Source organism: Capsicum annuum, unplaced genomic scaffold, assembly GCF_002878395.1.
Source record: "Capsicum annuum cultivar UCD-10X-F1 unplaced genomic scaffold, UCD10Xv1.1 ctg82326, whole genome shotgun sequence".
Taxonomy (NCBI): domain Eukaryota; kingdom Viridiplantae; phylum Streptophyta; class Magnoliopsida; order Solanales; family Solanaceae; genus Capsicum; species Capsicum annuum.
In genome coordinates this window covers 418,369-435,800 of record NW_025893111.1, presented here as the reverse complement: position 1 = coordinate 435,800, position 17,432 = coordinate 418,369, and positions in this window count along the sequence as shown.

Genomic DNA, 17,432 nt, shown 5'->3' with positions numbered 1-17,432 from the left:
TGATTGACAAATTACATGATGACTCACATGTGTTATTGTACATATTTCATCCTCTCATGATTATGATGATTTTTTTTGGGATATGTGAGTCTTTCATGCATTCTGCATATTTCTTATAAATATTTATGATGATGATGTTTATACAACTGCATACACCCCCATATACTCGATTCCTTTCCATGGTACTGACCCACATCTTCGGATGTGGGCTGCATTTTCTCGAAATATAGGTTTAGGTGCTGCTCAGTTCCAGGTTCTTTAGGCACACTGTTATACATCTTCTGTTGTGGTGAGTCCTCATGTTCTGAGAACGTGATGTCTAATGTTGGTTTCACAGAATTATGTACATTTGATAACTGAGTATGAGTCAGTTGGTGCATGTCTCAATGGCTCGCTAGTTTTATTGATTTTCTTAAAGGATTGTCAGACTAGTATAGATGTTGGAAGTTGACTAATAAGTCCTATTTTTTTATCTTTCTGAAATTTTTTTATTCTTAGATGATGATTACTCTGTTGATATTTTAAACCCCGTTGATTTGTGTTAAAATGAATGAAAATGGCTCAAAGGGTTAGCTTGGGGCTACTCGTAGTCTCAAGCAACATGTGACGCTCCGAGACCCATTTTTCGGGGCATTACAAACTTGGTATCAGAGCCTAATGTTTTAAGGTGTCCTAGAGAGTCTGATAAGCTAAGTTAAGTAGAGTCTTGATCATCGGTGTGTAGTGCGCCATATCTATGAGCAAGAGGCTACAAGACGTTTTAGAAAAAAGTGTGATTCTTTCTTTCAGAAGTCTATCATGCTTAAAGTGTCTCTCTATTCTATTGATTCATTCTCTTCTCTTTTCGAAATATGCCTCCACATCGAGCGAGAAGAATTTATTATGGTCAACATCCTCAACCCGTTGATCCATTGAATGAAAACTTATCTCATGCAGAATTTTGGGCAGCCTTTCAGGCGCTGGCATAAGCTATCGCTGTAATTGTTCAGGCCAACCCGGCCTCGGCTCCACAGTAGCAAGGAGGTGGTTCAGCTGCTACCAGGATCCGTGACTTCATGGGAATGAATCCACCAAAATTCTATGGATCCAAGTTTGATGAGGATCCACGATTGTTTTTAGAGGAGGTGCGGAGGATTACTCAGGTGATACATGTATCTGAGGAACATAGTGTTGAGTTGGCTGAGTATAGGTTAAAAGACCTTGCCTATGACTGGGTTGTTTCTTGGAGGAAAGGTAGAGGTAATGGAGCTGTCCCTACAACTTGGCAACAGTTCTAGGATGTATTCCTGGATAAGTTATTCCCTATGGAGATGAGGGAGGCGAAGGTGGAAAAGTTTATGAACTTGTGACAGGGCTCTATGAATATTAGAGAGTACTGTCTAAAGTTCAATCAGTTGACCAAGTATGCTCCTAACTTAGTAGCTGGTAATCGGGCTAGTATGAGTAAGTTTGTGATTGGAGTATCTAGTTGTGTGGTTAAGGAGTGTAGGTCTGCTATGCTGAAAAGTGAAATGAATCTTTCTAGGCTGATGACTCATGCCCAACAGATTGAGGCAGATAAGATTAAAGAGAGATATAGAATGAGAGGGAATAAGAGATCAAGGTCCGAGCAGCACAGATAGGGTCAGACTAAATCGCAGGGAGGAAGTCGCCCTTAGTATCAGGAATGTTCATCTATGACAGCACCGTCTTCTGCTAGTGCTCCCATTCCTAGAGGTAGGCAGGAGCAAGGTAGCAGGTCATATACATCCAGGTCCCAGTACAGTGCTAGAAGTAAGCTAAATCATCTCTTGTGTCCTAAGTATGGTAGGGATCATTCGGGTGAGTGTTCGGGTGAGAAGAGGGGTTGTTTCCGGTGTGGTGACATAGGTCACAGAGTTAGCGATTGTCCATAGGATGGACAAGGGCGTCGTGACTATCGCTCTCAAACCCAAACTCAGACTGCTAGTGCTCAAATTCTAGTGACTTTCCCAGCCCCAACTCAGGGTGCCTCTTCTAGCAATGCTAGTGGGCAGTGCCAGAAGAGATTCTATGCTTTACCGTCCCACCAGGAACAGGAGGACTTTCCCGATGTTGTTACAGGTATGCTTCGTATATTTTAGTTTGATATGTATGGTTTGTTTGATCCGAGATCCATTTTCTCATATGTTACACATTTGATTGCTGTGAATTTTGAAATGAGTCCTGAGATTATTCGTGAGCCTATCCTAGTTTCTACCCCAGTAAGTGATTCGATTGTTGCCCATAAAGTTTATAAAAAGTGTCCTATTACCGTTCTTTATAGAGTCTTGTTGGCTGATCTGATTGAGTTAGACATGGTAGATTTTAATATGATTCTGGGTATGGACTAGCTGTATTCTTCTTATGCCTCTATTGATTGTCGGACCCGAGTGGTCAAGTTTTAGTTTCCGGGTGCATCTGTGTTTGCGTGGTCTGGGAATTCTGTGTCACCCAAAAGTCATTTTATCTCTTACCTCAAAGCTAGAAATCTTATTTTCGAGGGGTGTATTTACCATTTGGTTAGAGTCAAAGACTCTATGTCTGAGACTCCAACTCTTCAGTATGTTAATGTCGTCAATCAGTTCTTTAATGTCTTTTTGGATGATCTCCCAGGGATACCTCCTGATAGAGAGATAGAGTTCGAGATCGATCTTCTTCCCGATACTTAGCCCATTTGTATTCCTCTTTACCGTATGGCCCCTGCAGAACATAAGGAGTTGAAGGAGCAACTGAAAGATCTATTAGATAAGGGTTTCATAAGGCCCACTATTTCTCCTTGGGGTGCTCCTGTGTTGTTTGTGAGAAAGAAAAATGGCTCCTTGTGTATGTGCATTGATTAATGCCAAATGAATAAAGTCACCATTAAAAATAAGTACCCCCTTCTGAGAATAGATGATTTGTTTGACCAATTGCAATGTGCAAGTTATTTATCAAAAATAGACCTTCATTCTGCCTATCCCAAAAACCACTTTCCAAACTCGTTATGGCCATTTTGAGTTTCTTGTTATATCTTTCGGGTTAACTAATGCCCCTACAGCTTTCATAGACCTTATGAATCGAGTGGTCAGACCATATCTGGGTATATTTGTCATAGTGTTCATCGATGATATACTAGTGTACTCCCATAGTAAGGATGAACATTCTGATCATCTTCAAACTATCTTTCGAACCCTTAGAGATCACAAGTTGTTTGCCAAGTTTAGTAAGTGTGAGTTTTGGCTAAGGTCAGTTGCTTTTATCGGTCATACCATTTCTTTCGAGGGTATTAGAGTTGATCCCCAAAAGACCAAAGCTGTTAGAAATTAGCCTAGACCTATTTCTCTGACTGATATCCAAAGTTTCTTGGGTTTAGCAGGCCATTACATCCATTTTGTTGAGGGTTTCTGCTCTATAGTGCCTCCTATGACTCGGTTGACCTATAAAAAAGTGAAGGTCTTGTAGTCCAAATCTTGTGAGAATTATTTTTAGGAGTTGAAGACTCGACTCACTTCAGCCCCTGTTTTGACTTTCCCCGGTGGTGTTGATGGTTTTATGGTGTACTAGTGATGCTTCGAGCGTTGGGTTAGGTTACGTATTGATGCAGAAGGGTAAGGTGTAGCTTATGCTTCTAGACCGTTGAAACCCCATGAGAAAATTACCCCACCCATGACCTTGAGTTGGTTGCTGTTGTGTTTGCTTTGAAAATCTAAAGACACTATTTGTATGGTGTCCATGTTGATGTTTTCACTGATTATAAGAGTCTGAAGTATGTGTTTACTTAGAGAGAATTAAATCTTAGGCAGAGATGATGATTAGAATTTTCAAAGGACTATGATATGAGTGTGCTGTACCATTCGAGCAAGGCTAATGTTGTGGCGGATGCCCTAAGTAGAGCGTCCATGGGTAGTGTTTTGCATGTGGTAGAAGGTAAGAAGGAGTTGGCTCGTGATGTACATCGTTTGGCTAGATTGGGGGTTAGGTTGTTGGAGTCTGTTGAAGGTAGTATAGGGGTTCAGAGTAGTTCCGAATCTCTCTTGGTTTCGGAAGTGGAGGAAAAGCAATACTTAGATGCTAGTTTGGTCAGACTGAAGGAGTCAGTGAAGGACCAAATAGTAGAGGTTTTCTCCCAAGGGGGAGATGGTGTGTTGAGATTGTAGGGTAAATTATGTATCCTAAATGTTGATGATTTTAGATAGAGGATTATGGCTGAAGCACACGGGGCACGATATTCTATTCATCCTGGTGCCACCAAGATGTAACGAGACTTGCGGGAAATCTATTGGTGGAGTGGCATGAAGAAAGATATAGCCACATTTGTAGCTAAGTGTGCAACATGCCAACAGGTTAAGGTTGAACAACAAAGACCTGGTGGTATGATGCAAGAGTTTAGTATTCCCATCTGGAAGTGGGAGAAGATAAATAGTGACTTCGTGATTGGTTTACCTCCTTCCCGATGCCATCATGATTCCATTTGGGTTATAGTTGATAGGTTGACTAAGTCTGCTTATTTCTTGCCTGTTCATACTTCATATACTGCTGAGGATTACGCTAGATTGTATATCTGAGAGCTACTCAGACTGCATGGAGTTCCTTTGTCTATTATTTTAGAATGGGGTACTCAGGTCACTTCGCAGTTTTGGAAAGCTTTTCAGAAGGTTCTTGGTACCCAAGTGCTTTTGAGTCTTGCTTTTCATCCGCACACCGATGGTCAGGCTGAGTGGACCATCCATACCTTAGAGGATATGCTGAGAGTTTGTGCACTTGACTTTAAGGGAAGTAAGGATGATTAGTTACCATTGATAGAGTTTTCTTACAATAACAATTTCCACTCTAGTATTGGCATGGTTCCATTTGAAACCTTATATGGGAGGAAGTGTAGATCACCCATAGGTTGGTTCGAGGTGGGTAAAGCGGCTGTGAGTGGTCCTGATTCGGTATTTGAGGCTATGGAAAAATTTAAGTTGATTAGGGAAAGGTTGAAAACTGCGAAGATTCATCAGAAGTCATATATGGATGTTAGAAGGAGAGAACTTGAGTTTGAAGTTGGTGACCTACTGTATCTGAAAATTTCACCCATGAGGGGAGTGAAGAGATTCGGAAAGAAGGGTAAGCTTAGTGCCCATTATGTCAGTCCTTACAAAATTCTTAGCCGTGTTGGTAAGGTAGCTTATGATGTCGATTTGCCTTTCGATTTGTCCTCTATTCATCAAATATTCCATGTCTCCATGCTTAGAAAGCATATTAGCGATGCCGTGGTAGTGGATTCCTCTGTGAGTGCTGACATTCAAGAAAATCTTTCTTTTGATGAGATTCCTGATGAGATTCTTGATTTCAGTGTCCGAAGACTAAGGAACAAAAAAGTTCCCTTGGTCAAGGTGTTGTGGCAAAACCAATCTGTTGAGGGTGCAACGTTGGAAGCTGAGGCGGATATGCGATCCAAGTACCCACACCTATTTTCCGCGAACTCCGATCAAGCCGAAGGTACCGTTCTTTCCTAAATCATGCACTTTTGATAAAAGTTTCAATACTTCAGCTGTCATTTATTATGTGTTCAACTGTAGTTTCTTGAATTTATGCATTCTATGTTGCATTCGGAGTGAGAAATGATGTGGTGATGAGTCTAACGAATGGTTTCAGCTGTATTCTCTATTTCCTATCTAATCGTGGCATGTCTAGCGTCATTCGAGGAAGAATGTTTCCAAGGGAGGGATGATGTAATACCCCGGAAAAATTTTTGTTGAAATTTTGTGCGTAAACGTGTTGGGTTCTATCTTCTAGAATGAATTATAGATTTTCCATGCTGAATGTCTTAGATTATGACCCACCATTGCATATAGTATCGAATAATATTTCCAACGATATGTTGATCATCCAAAACGGACACCCGAGCGACGATTTATGAACATTCCGATCGAACCATGTATAGTAGTGAATAGTTAAACGTGCAGGAAAAAAAGTACTGAGGCCTGGCGTATTTTTGCTTTAACTTTAAACGATCATAACTTCTTGTTCATAATGATCTAGGTGATCTACTATATATCAATGGAAATCTCTGCGAGTCCTCTTTCCAATTAAATTGGTTTCATCCAATTTGTCAATCGGAGCAACAGCTTATGGTCGATATACTTCAGCCTATCAAAAGCGAATTTTAGGGTCAACATCAAATGATCATAACTCCTCATACACAATGATCTAGGTGAGATACTATATATCAACGAAAATATATGAGAATTATCTTTCTAATGAAATTGGTTTCATCAAATTTGGATATCGGAGAAAAATGTTATGGTTGATCTACTTCAAACTTTCAAAATAATCCACCAAAGGACAGATTCGAGAATTATTTGATTTTTAGGGGCATTGTGGTCATTTCCCTCACCCAAAATCCGTTCAAACCCTATATTATAGCCTACTAGAAGCATTATATGTTATATTTCATCAAACTCCCTCAAAAAGAAAACCCTAAGCTCCTACATCCAACTTCAAGAACTTCCAATGTTCACCATTAATTCTGCAAATTTATTCAAGATTCCAAGTTCCTAGTTCAAGAACTCCAAGAACCATCATTCAAAGTCATGGTTAACATCTCAAAAATGAGTATCGATCTAAAGTTCATCATTCAAGGTATGTGGGGTTTTTCAACAAGAACTCTCTTTCGTTCTTGTGCCCAAAAGTAATTTTCGTTACAAAGGCATGATTTTTATTTGATTTTTTATGAATTTGAAGTATGAACCAATATCTTATGATGATTATTATGAAATCTTGATGTTTATGATTTTGAAAGATGAATTTACATGTGTGGTGATATAAAGGATGAATTTTGAACAATATTTATCATGATTTTGATATTTGGCTCGTAAATCCCCATTGAAAATTATGTATTTTTAGAAAGTGTGTGTTATAAGCACGTTGATGTTGAATATTTGAGATATTTTAAATGATTTGACCTTTTGGTCTTAATGGAGATGTTTTGTACTCGAGTGTAAAAGAAATCCACAATGTCGTTGATTTTGATAAATGGGAAGCATGATGGCTCCCGATGTACATTTATATATTACTGAAATTGTTTTGTTGTGGATTGTCTTTGAAATGATCTGAGCTATGTTCGGAAGAAATCTTTAGCACCGAGTTGGAGGTATAAAGCGACCTTACTTCCCTAGAACTACGTGCTCCCGTAGGAGTGAGCCTAAGGCTGATTTATATAGTGATCACTAGTTTGTGTAGATTTGATATTGATAGTCCTACTCCGATGGCAAGGATAGTATGGCTCTCCCCAATGTGGTTTGTATGTTGGACTCCATGTGGCTCACATCGTTTATGTCGGTTATAGGATCTCCGAGTGTGTGTCTGTTTCCTTGTGTCTATGGTGAATGGTGAAGTGGTTTGAAAGTGGAATTGTGAAAGTTATTCTTTCGAGAGATTTAAATGATATTTACATTATGAGAATTGATATTCTTGATAAACTGAAAGTGATTGACAAATTACATGATGACTCACATATGTTATTGTACTTATTTCATCCGCTCATGATTATGATGATTCTCTTTGGGCTGTGTGAGCCTTTCATACATCCTGCATATTTCTTATAAATATATATGATGATAATGTTTATACAACTGCATACACCCCCATATACTCGGTTCCTTTCAATGGTACTGACCCACATCTTCGAATGTAGGCTGCATTTTCTTAGAATGTAGGTTCAGCTGCTCAGTTCCAGGTTCGATAGTGATTCTTCGGGCACGCTGTTCTACATCCTCTATTGTGGTGAGTCCTCATATTTTGAGGACGTGATGTCTGATGTTGGTTTCACGAAATTGTTTGCATTTGATACCTGAGTATGAGTCAGTTAGGGCATATCTCAATGGCTCGCTGGTTTTATTGATTTTCTTAGAGGCTTGTCAGACTAGTATAGATGTTGGGAGTTGACTAATAAGTCGTATTTTGTTATCTTTCTGAAACTCTTTTATTCTTTGATGATGATTACTTTGTTGATAATTGACGGTTATTTATGGAAACCCCGTTGATTTGTGTTGATTTGAATGAAAATGAATCAAAGGGTTAACTTGGGCTACTCGTAGCCTCAAGCACCGTGTGACGCTCTGGGACCTATTTTTCGGGGCGTTATAACTATCTTCTATCAAAAAATATCTATTAGTTCAAACATAAACTCGGGTTCTCCCTTTTTTATGTATTAAAGACTAGGGCTATAGATTTGCAGGTAATTTTATTTTTCTATTACTATTCACATTCACATATTAAACTCTATAAATCATCAAGTAAGTCATACAAAGACAAACAAACATCAAGGGATCCAGACCAGACATAATAACATATAATTATAATCATTATTAAATTATTTTCATGTTTTATCTATAAAAACTCCATGCACATAGTTTTAGAAATGAAATATCCCATCAACTATAGTTGTTATATTCAACTAATCAAAGTCTAATATACATTAAACCATAACATACCTCGGCCAGAGATCTTGGATTAAACAACCCACACCGAGGTTGTTGTTTTCTATCCTTCATGCCTCAATTAGTAGAATTAATTACTATTTGAAAAACTACTTCGGGAATTTAACCCACTAATTTTATACATATTCATGGTTTAAATCATTACCTAAGGGCAATTAACCCTTATCTAGTTCTACCATACACATCCAATCTTCATTAATGGACTATCATAGCAAAATGTTCCATTTTTAAAGAATTCAAGGTTCCCAAGAATCAATTTTCATATTTTAGAACCTATAATTCATGCTAAAAGTCATTAATTAACATTCTAGAAGTAATTCAAGGTGATATTAACCTTTCCCATGATTTTCCCCCAAATTCTCATGAACTTAGATTTTAAATCCCTATGAATTCCACCATTAAAGATCATTCTAACAAGTCTAAGCAGTTAAAAGATTGAAATTTAAAAAATGTGACTGAAGAACTTACCTCAACAAAGAATTTTCACTCGAGAAGTTGAAAATTTGCCCCCAAGGATTTGGGAGAAAGTTCTTGATTTAAAACTCAAAAATCATCATAATAAATGTTATAATCTTACTAGATACTGTTGTAGTTCCACTGTAATGGTTAATTTCTAAGCCCTAATAGTATTTGGTAAAATGTCCATTATGTTTTGCTCTAAAAGAGAATTAACAAATGGTCTGATATGTTGGAAAAAAGACTCAAAGATATTTAATTTGGTTGGTATTTAGCCCAATAAATATTTATATTTTACGAGTTATGCTTGTTTAAATTTAACCCTAGTTTAATGACACCTTCAAAATCAATCGGTAAGAACACTTCTAACTTAACTTTGTGCTAGAGGTATTGTATGACCTTAGTATATGTCAAATAAACTCTCATACTAATGAATTGGACCTATAACTTATGCTAAAAGATTTTCTCATGTTTTACCATAGATATTTTATGTAAAAATAGAATAAGTTGTTACATTAGATACCAATTTACCCACCATTCATTCTTGAACAGTCATTGGTGAACAAAAAAGGTCAAGCACGATTCTCAGAATTCATTAAAAACAATTGTTATGAAACTAATACAACCTCCTATTAACTTCCCACATAAATTTATTACATATACCAAATCATCATCCCATAATAACACCATCCAGCCTACACACCACAGACCACTAAGTTCTATGCACAAAATAGGATCTCTATAACTAAAGAAATATGATCTGTAAGGACACCACATGATATTATGATGCACAAATACTTAGGGGTAACAATGGAAATAATTGAGAATGAAAAATTGAAAACATGAATTCTTACTACTGTGTTGGTAAAGTTACAAATACAGTAGTACTATTGCGGTTGTAAAGTTACCAATGTAGCATCTTGTAGGCCTATTAAGGTTAACATTGTGATGGTACTTTTCCCACTGCAACAGTACTTTATCGTTCTTGCTATCCCAAGGTACTAATGCTGAACCTCATCCTAGTTCTTTCCATTTTACAATGCACCTCTCCAAATTAGACATTATGAACTAACACCTTCATGATAATCGCTATAAGAAAAGTTCTATCAACTCGTTTTACACACTTGAGATTTCTACGACTTCCTAAATTGTCCTCTACCATATTAACGACTAAAATCTACCAATTAACACACCATGATTCTCCATTAGACACTAATCCACACAATGCTAGATTTTTAACTAAAACCAAACTACTTTAACGTTGTCATTTATATACTAGAAACAAGTTTGGGGGAGTACTTCTACCCTAACCAATGTTATAACTAACAAAACACTACCAACACACCACTATGGATTTTAGCTATCTCGTATATTCTCCATCACAACTCATATTTGTTTTATTTATTTATTCGACCATACAATATACCTCAACCTCTCAAGGGCAATACCAACAAAGTATTATCATGTATCGACATAAGGGCTATGAAAATGTATAAACACAACTAATAACTCTATTATTTTAGTAGATCCCACAGCTAACAATCATCAACCACATCCATGCTAACTTATTTCACCAACCTTATCAACTCAACTACAACATATTTAAAGGATATTATTAATCAATATTTATTAAATATAATAAGCATATACACAATATTATGAAGAGTCAACTACAAGATCTATTTAGTAGCCATGCCTCCTTAATAAGATTATGAACATTATCTGACAATCACTTTATTCAAAACCTTAAAACATAACCCAATATATTCATTCATTGCCACTATGGGTATTGTATAATTAGTTAGTTGACCTTCAGGACATCATCGCCCTTAGACCCATAATATCATTCAAGTCGCCTAACCCAATAAGCTACATCATTATCAATCACATAATTAATATTCAAATTACCAATGCCATGTAAAACCATTATTTTCATCTCTCCTTATTATATTATAGGAAATAACCATTTTTATATACCTAATCAAGTTATCTTATATTAGTGATATCACCTTTAAAATTTAACTTATGTTTAATTCACCAAGGTTGTGCTAAATAACTATGTTTATCTCAATTTAACCAATTACTTACAAAGGAATCATTACAAAGTTAACTTCTTAATCATTAACTAGATTATTTACCCAAGGATGACCCAATATCATTTCAGGCTAAAATATAGTCATAAAGGTCGGACCACATAAGGATCTAAACTATAATCATCAGAGTATGTACCACATAATAATCTCAAATATAATTATCAAAGTTTGGACCACAAAGAGATCCGAATTATTATCATCATAGTTTGGATCGTAAAAGGATCCTGAGTATATTGTCAAAGAATAAATAGAAATGAACATATACGTGAAAATCACATCCAACCATTATGATTTATAAATATTGTTTTGTAAGATTTTACCTCATATCAATTAAAATGATCATATTCACTTAAGGATGTAACACCCCAAATCTGGTACCTGGTCCCCAGAATACTACACGGTGCTCATGACCCCAAAGGACCACAAGCTAACCCATGACTGATATTTGTACCTAAACACTATATAATATACTGTATAAAAGCAAAAATAAAGGCTGGAAGACCATAAGGTTCAAAACTAAAACATAACTGATAAAACATAACATCTGGAGAGGGTATGAAATACCCAAAACAACTGAAATAACTATCTGAACATACTAGTCTAAAAAGCCTCTAACTGACTAAAGTGTCTGAATAAGGAGTTGATAGGACATGTCCCCAACTAACTCTAACTACTGAAATAAATTAACTAATGAGATAATAAAGTAATGGTCATGTCCTCTGTAATAGCCCGTCCTTCTACCTAGCTTGAAATAGTCTTGAGTATGATAGGAACTTACTTAGAAAGATAAATCCACTTTTATATATGGGGAATTTTTAAGATTTTCACTTTTTATCATGTCGAAAATTTAATTAGCTTTTCAATGATACTAATTTTGTCCAAATCTGGTATCGACGTAGAAAGTTATGGACATTTTACAGAAAGCAATCAAAACTGCCCAAGTGCGACGATGAGGGCCGACAGACAATCGAGCTTGGAATGGACCATCACCCAAACCATCATAGAGGGGGCAGCGAGACAACCACCTACCTAAGGGAGACAACTCAGGCCGAAGAATGTTGAGGTAGAGATGGACCATCGCCCAAGCTGTCACAGCAGAGACAGTGAACACTTATTCTTCCTAGGAGCAACGGTTAGGACCGATGGACCATCGACCCAGCAATGGACCATCGCACCCACCGTCACATATTTCGTTCAGTTATTTTAAGTAATTTTTGAAAAGGGCTTTTTGGTCTTTTATCACCCTTTCTAATACCTAATAATATCAGACCAAGGCTCCTGTGCCTTCATTATTTATCTACAACATTAAAAAATTTATCTATTCCTAAATTGAAGATCAAAACCCTTCTTAAAGAAAACCAAGAGATTCAAGTTCTTCAATTCCAAGGACTTCAAGAAACTCATAATCATGGTATGTCATGTGTTTATTTATGTGTCCCCTTCACCCATGAAGCTCAAGAATCTCTTTCAAAATCTATGATTTTTGAATTTATGAATGTTCATGATTTAAATAAAATTGGAAATTAAAGTTCATGATATTTTAGGGTTTTGATTCATGTTTTGAAATACATGTTTAAATGATTGATCCCAATATGTGATGATTTGCTTAGTATTCATGATAAACCCTTTAATTTACAAGTTGATTGACAAATCCATGATTATTAGATGTGTTGATGATTGTATAACCAAAGCATGCTCCCCATGTGTTTGATTAAATGCCTCTGTAAAGGAAAAGTGCCATACTATTATAAGAATATGAAATCCCCACTCATGTACAAGTTCATGTATGTCAAGTATTTGATGAAATGTCTTAGTCGATGAATTATAGAAATATGTGTGGCCATTGTGTTTCTTTAGAAGTTGTACTTCATGAAATCTCCAACTTATTATTTTATGGATTGTTGATGTTGGTCATATATTCAAGAAAGTCATGCTTAGTAAGTTTCTTCCCATTGAATCCTGGGGTACTTGTACCCAAAAATTTAGTTATGTGCCTAGAATTATTGTCAGTTTCATGATAATCTCAGTCAAGCCATGATCAGTAGAATTCAGTCAGTTATATGACTCAAGAAAGCTCAGTAATCTCATTTAGTTATCATATTTTAGTTATATTTCATCAGTCAATTGAATTTAGTGAAACACAATCCAGTTCTATGTCCATTCACGTGGGAGTAGGATTCAGCACCGAGTGAGCACAAGGATGGGAACTCACCTATGAGTAGAGGGTGTGATTCTTAGAAGCAAACCTTGCACCCCAGAACTATGTAGCCAGCGTAGGTTACATCAAATCTGCTAGATGAGGGTAGATGAGGTGGCTTAACATGTTAGATGAAGGTCTTACCGTACTCATTAGAGTACCTATTAGATGAAGGTCACTCATAGCTTTTCTTTACCAGTGGTGTGGTATTAACAACCTTTAAATTGGGGTTACAGATTTGACCTTAATTCATCTATAACAGCTTATTAGGGGCATATCGGTTAGATGACTACTTCCCATAGTTTCAGTTGTAGAATCAAGACTATGAGATACAGTTATTCATACTCAATAAAAGAACTCAGATAGTTCTTCAAATTTTAGGACTATCAGATACAGTAAACTCAGAATAGTACGAAACTCAGCTAGTTCTATCAGAAATTAGACTGTCAGATACAGTAGCTCAGTATAAGTTATTTTAGTTTTACAACTATTAGTATCTCATGTTATTAGTACTCTAACTCAGTAATCATGTTAGCATTAACTTAGTTGGTGTTACTATGTATTCATGCATGTATTTTCACGATTATGTTATCTTGTCAGTTAGTATAGTTAATGCATGTGAACCCTTTATATTCAGCCTACCTTACATGCATACCAGTACATTCAAATGTATTCACTAATTTGTGCAATGTTTTTTTATACCATAGGTTCAGAATCACGAGCCCCATAATATCAGTAGTTTTTAAGGCTCCACTGTCAGAGTTAGCAGTGAGTCCTTATCCTTCAGTGACATGACTATTACTTTATAATCTTATTAATTAATTTATTATAATAGTTGGAGTTAGTTGGGGACATATCCCATCAACTTCTTATTTAGACATTACAGTCATTTAGAGTCTTTTCAGACTACATTATGTTCAGAAAGTTTATTTCAGTTTTGGGTATTGTTATACCCCATTATAGACATTGTATTATATTCACTATTAGTTTAGTTTTAAACCTTATGGCCTTAAACCTTATGGCCTTAAACCTTATATTCCACATAATTACAGTATATTATTTAGTGCTCAGTTTCAGATATCAATCATGGGTTAGCTTGTAGTCCTTCGGTGTCATGATCACCGTGTAATATTCCAGGTACCAGATTCGTGATGTTACAAACTTGGTGTTAGATCTTATAGTTAAATAGTATCCTAGGAAGTCTGAAAGCCTCTTCTAGTAGAGTCTTATGCATGGATGTGTTGTGCACCACACTTATGGACAGGAGGCTATGAGATGTTTTAGGAACAATTTCCCTTCTTTCAGTATTCATGTCATGCCAGTGAGCATAAGATCAAATGTAGACTTCCAGTCTAATCCATTTTTCTATTTAATTTATAGAATATGTCTCCCAAAAGGGCTAACAGAAAATGAACTGAAAATCAGTCAGTACCTTCGCCCATTCAGGAAGATTCCCTACATGAGCATGTCTTTCATGATGAATTCACAACTAACTCCCTCACTTTATCTTACTTAGTAGTTTGTCAAAACAATCAGCAAGTTGTTGTCCCAGCCTATTCTTCAGCCAGTTCTCCAGTGTCTAAATTCAGAGACAACAATAGGGATAGGGCGCTAGGCCCTAAAGCTCAGGGCAGTGTTAGTTATGCCCGAACCCATCCCCTTTGTCAGAATTTTGGTAATAAAAATCAGGGTAATTGCAGAGCAAGCAGCGATGTCTATTTTGAATATGGGAAGCCAGGCCACAGAGTAAGAGATTGTCCCCAGTCAGGTTTTCAGGATTAGTGTAACTGTTCCTCAGCTTAGTCCGGTCGCCCAAATCAGAAGGGTGCCACCTTCAGTGCTACCAGTGGGCAACTCCCAAAAAAACATTATCCTCTCTAGTCCCGACAGGATCAGCAAAATTCTCTTGTGTGGTTACTAGTATGTTATAGATCTTTCACATACATGTTTACATCTTGCTAGATCCAGGAGCTTCTTTGTGTTTTATTACTCCCTATTTAGTAGTTGATTTTGGAGTCATTCCTAAAATTCTAGCAGAGCCCTTATCAATCTTCACCCGGTGGGTAAAACTATCATAGCCCGACGTGTATACAGGAAATGTCCGATTGTGGAATCACTAAAAGTTACTTCAGCAGACTTAGTCTAATTAGAGATAACTGATTTTGATGTCATTCTCTGCATGGATTGGATTCATTCCTGCTATGCTACAGTTGACTATAGAAATAGATTTATTCAGTTTTAGTTACCGAATGCACCTGTCCTAGAGTGAAGGGTAGTATTTCAGCACTCAGATGTCAGCTTGTTTCCTACCTAAGTGCTAGGAAAATAATATCTAAGAGATATTTCTATAATTTTTTTGAGTTAAGGAATCTAGTTCTGAAACTCCCAGTCTCGGATTAGTCCCAGTAGTGAATGAATATTCCAATGCCTTTCCAAAAGATCTTCACAAAATTCCTCCCGAAAGGGAAATAGACATCGGCATAGACCTTCTTCCAGAAATTCAGCCCATATCTAGTCCGCCATACAAATGGCACCAGTAAAACTTAGAGATTTCAAAGATCAGTTAAAGGATCTCTTAGATATGGGATTCATCTGGGCCAGTGTTTCCCCATGGGGTGCACAAGTACTATTTTCGTAAAAGAGAGATGACTCTCCCCAAATATGTATAGACTACCATTATCTTAATAAAGTCACGGTTACGAACAAGGATCCACTTCCCAGAATCAATGACTTGTTTGGCCAACTCTAGGGTGCTAGTTATTTTTCTATGATAGACCTCATATCAGGCTATCATCAACCCAGAGTTAGAGAATATAATATTCCAAGGATGTCTGTTCAAACTCGGTACGGTCACTTCAAATTCTAAGTCATGTAATTTGGTCTTAATACCCCAACAACCTTTATCAACTTGATGAACCATGTGTTCAAGCAGTACTTGGACATGTTTTTCATAGTCTTCATAGATATTATACTTGTCTATTCCCACAGTGAACATAATCATGCAGATCATTTTAGAATAGTATTACAGATCCTCAAAACCCACCAAGCATCATGATATCTATTCATGTCCTACCTGTTAGCTCTATGATTATAGCACATATTTGTGCATATTAGTGAAAATCATGTATGATTTTAGTCCCAGTATAAGGAGTCCCAGTTTACTTTGCAGTACAAATCATATACCATGAACATAGCTTACATTTATGCACCTTTTAGAGAATCATGTGAGTTTCCAGTTCCTAGTATTAAAATTTCCAATTTACTCAATAATACGGATCATGTCCCATGAATAGAACCTTCAGACTCAGGTCATGCAGCTCATGACTCGTGTACTCATGTTGTGCTTTACAATATGCTTAGCCCACATGACTCATGTTCAACTCCTAGTGTTCAGCCAAACTCAGGTTATGTTACTTATACCCTCAGTTTAGATCCCTTGGTGAATCTATGGTATTGATGTACCATCCCTCAGGCCTCAGTTACAGCGTCAGTTTAGTATCGATATTCAGCAAAGGACTCAAATAGTCCTACAGGACCATGGATTTTAGTTATCAATTACTCAGCCATCAAAATTTAGTACTTCAGTACCAGTCTAAATCTCAACTGTCAAAAACCAGCAGTCATTCCAAGTAGGGGTCTCAATTATAGATTTAGTTGCAGTCTCTGCTAAGTTCTTAGATATAGTGTCATCCTTAGCCTTAGTTCAGAAATCAAATCAGTAACATATTCTAATATCAGGATTAGTTGACCACAGTATGTAGTTATTAGTTACACATGTTATTTGTGTTTTAGTACCTCAGCTTATAGAATGTTTCTGAATCATGTTATAGACCTGGCATTGCATTCTCAAACAATAAAAGTATTTCATGAATTCATGCTCAGATATCTCACATTAATCAATTAGTCCCTTTCTCATGTTCATAAAAACCTCTATATTCTCGGACATACATGCCCAGTACTCAGCCATCAATCAATCGGCAGATTAGATGAGTCAGTTATTATGAATTAGTTTAAAAAACCAGTACTTCAGTCTGATTGTTAGACAGATAATTTCATATATTTTTTTATTTTATCTACCTAGTCGCACTATTGGAAGTCACATGGATATAATCATCCTAAGATGGACCAATCCAGAAGTCGCGTGTTCAGCTTAGTTCATGTTTCATGACTAAGTCTCAGATCCTTGATATTCAGTTACAATTCCATTCATGGGTACCCTGTGCA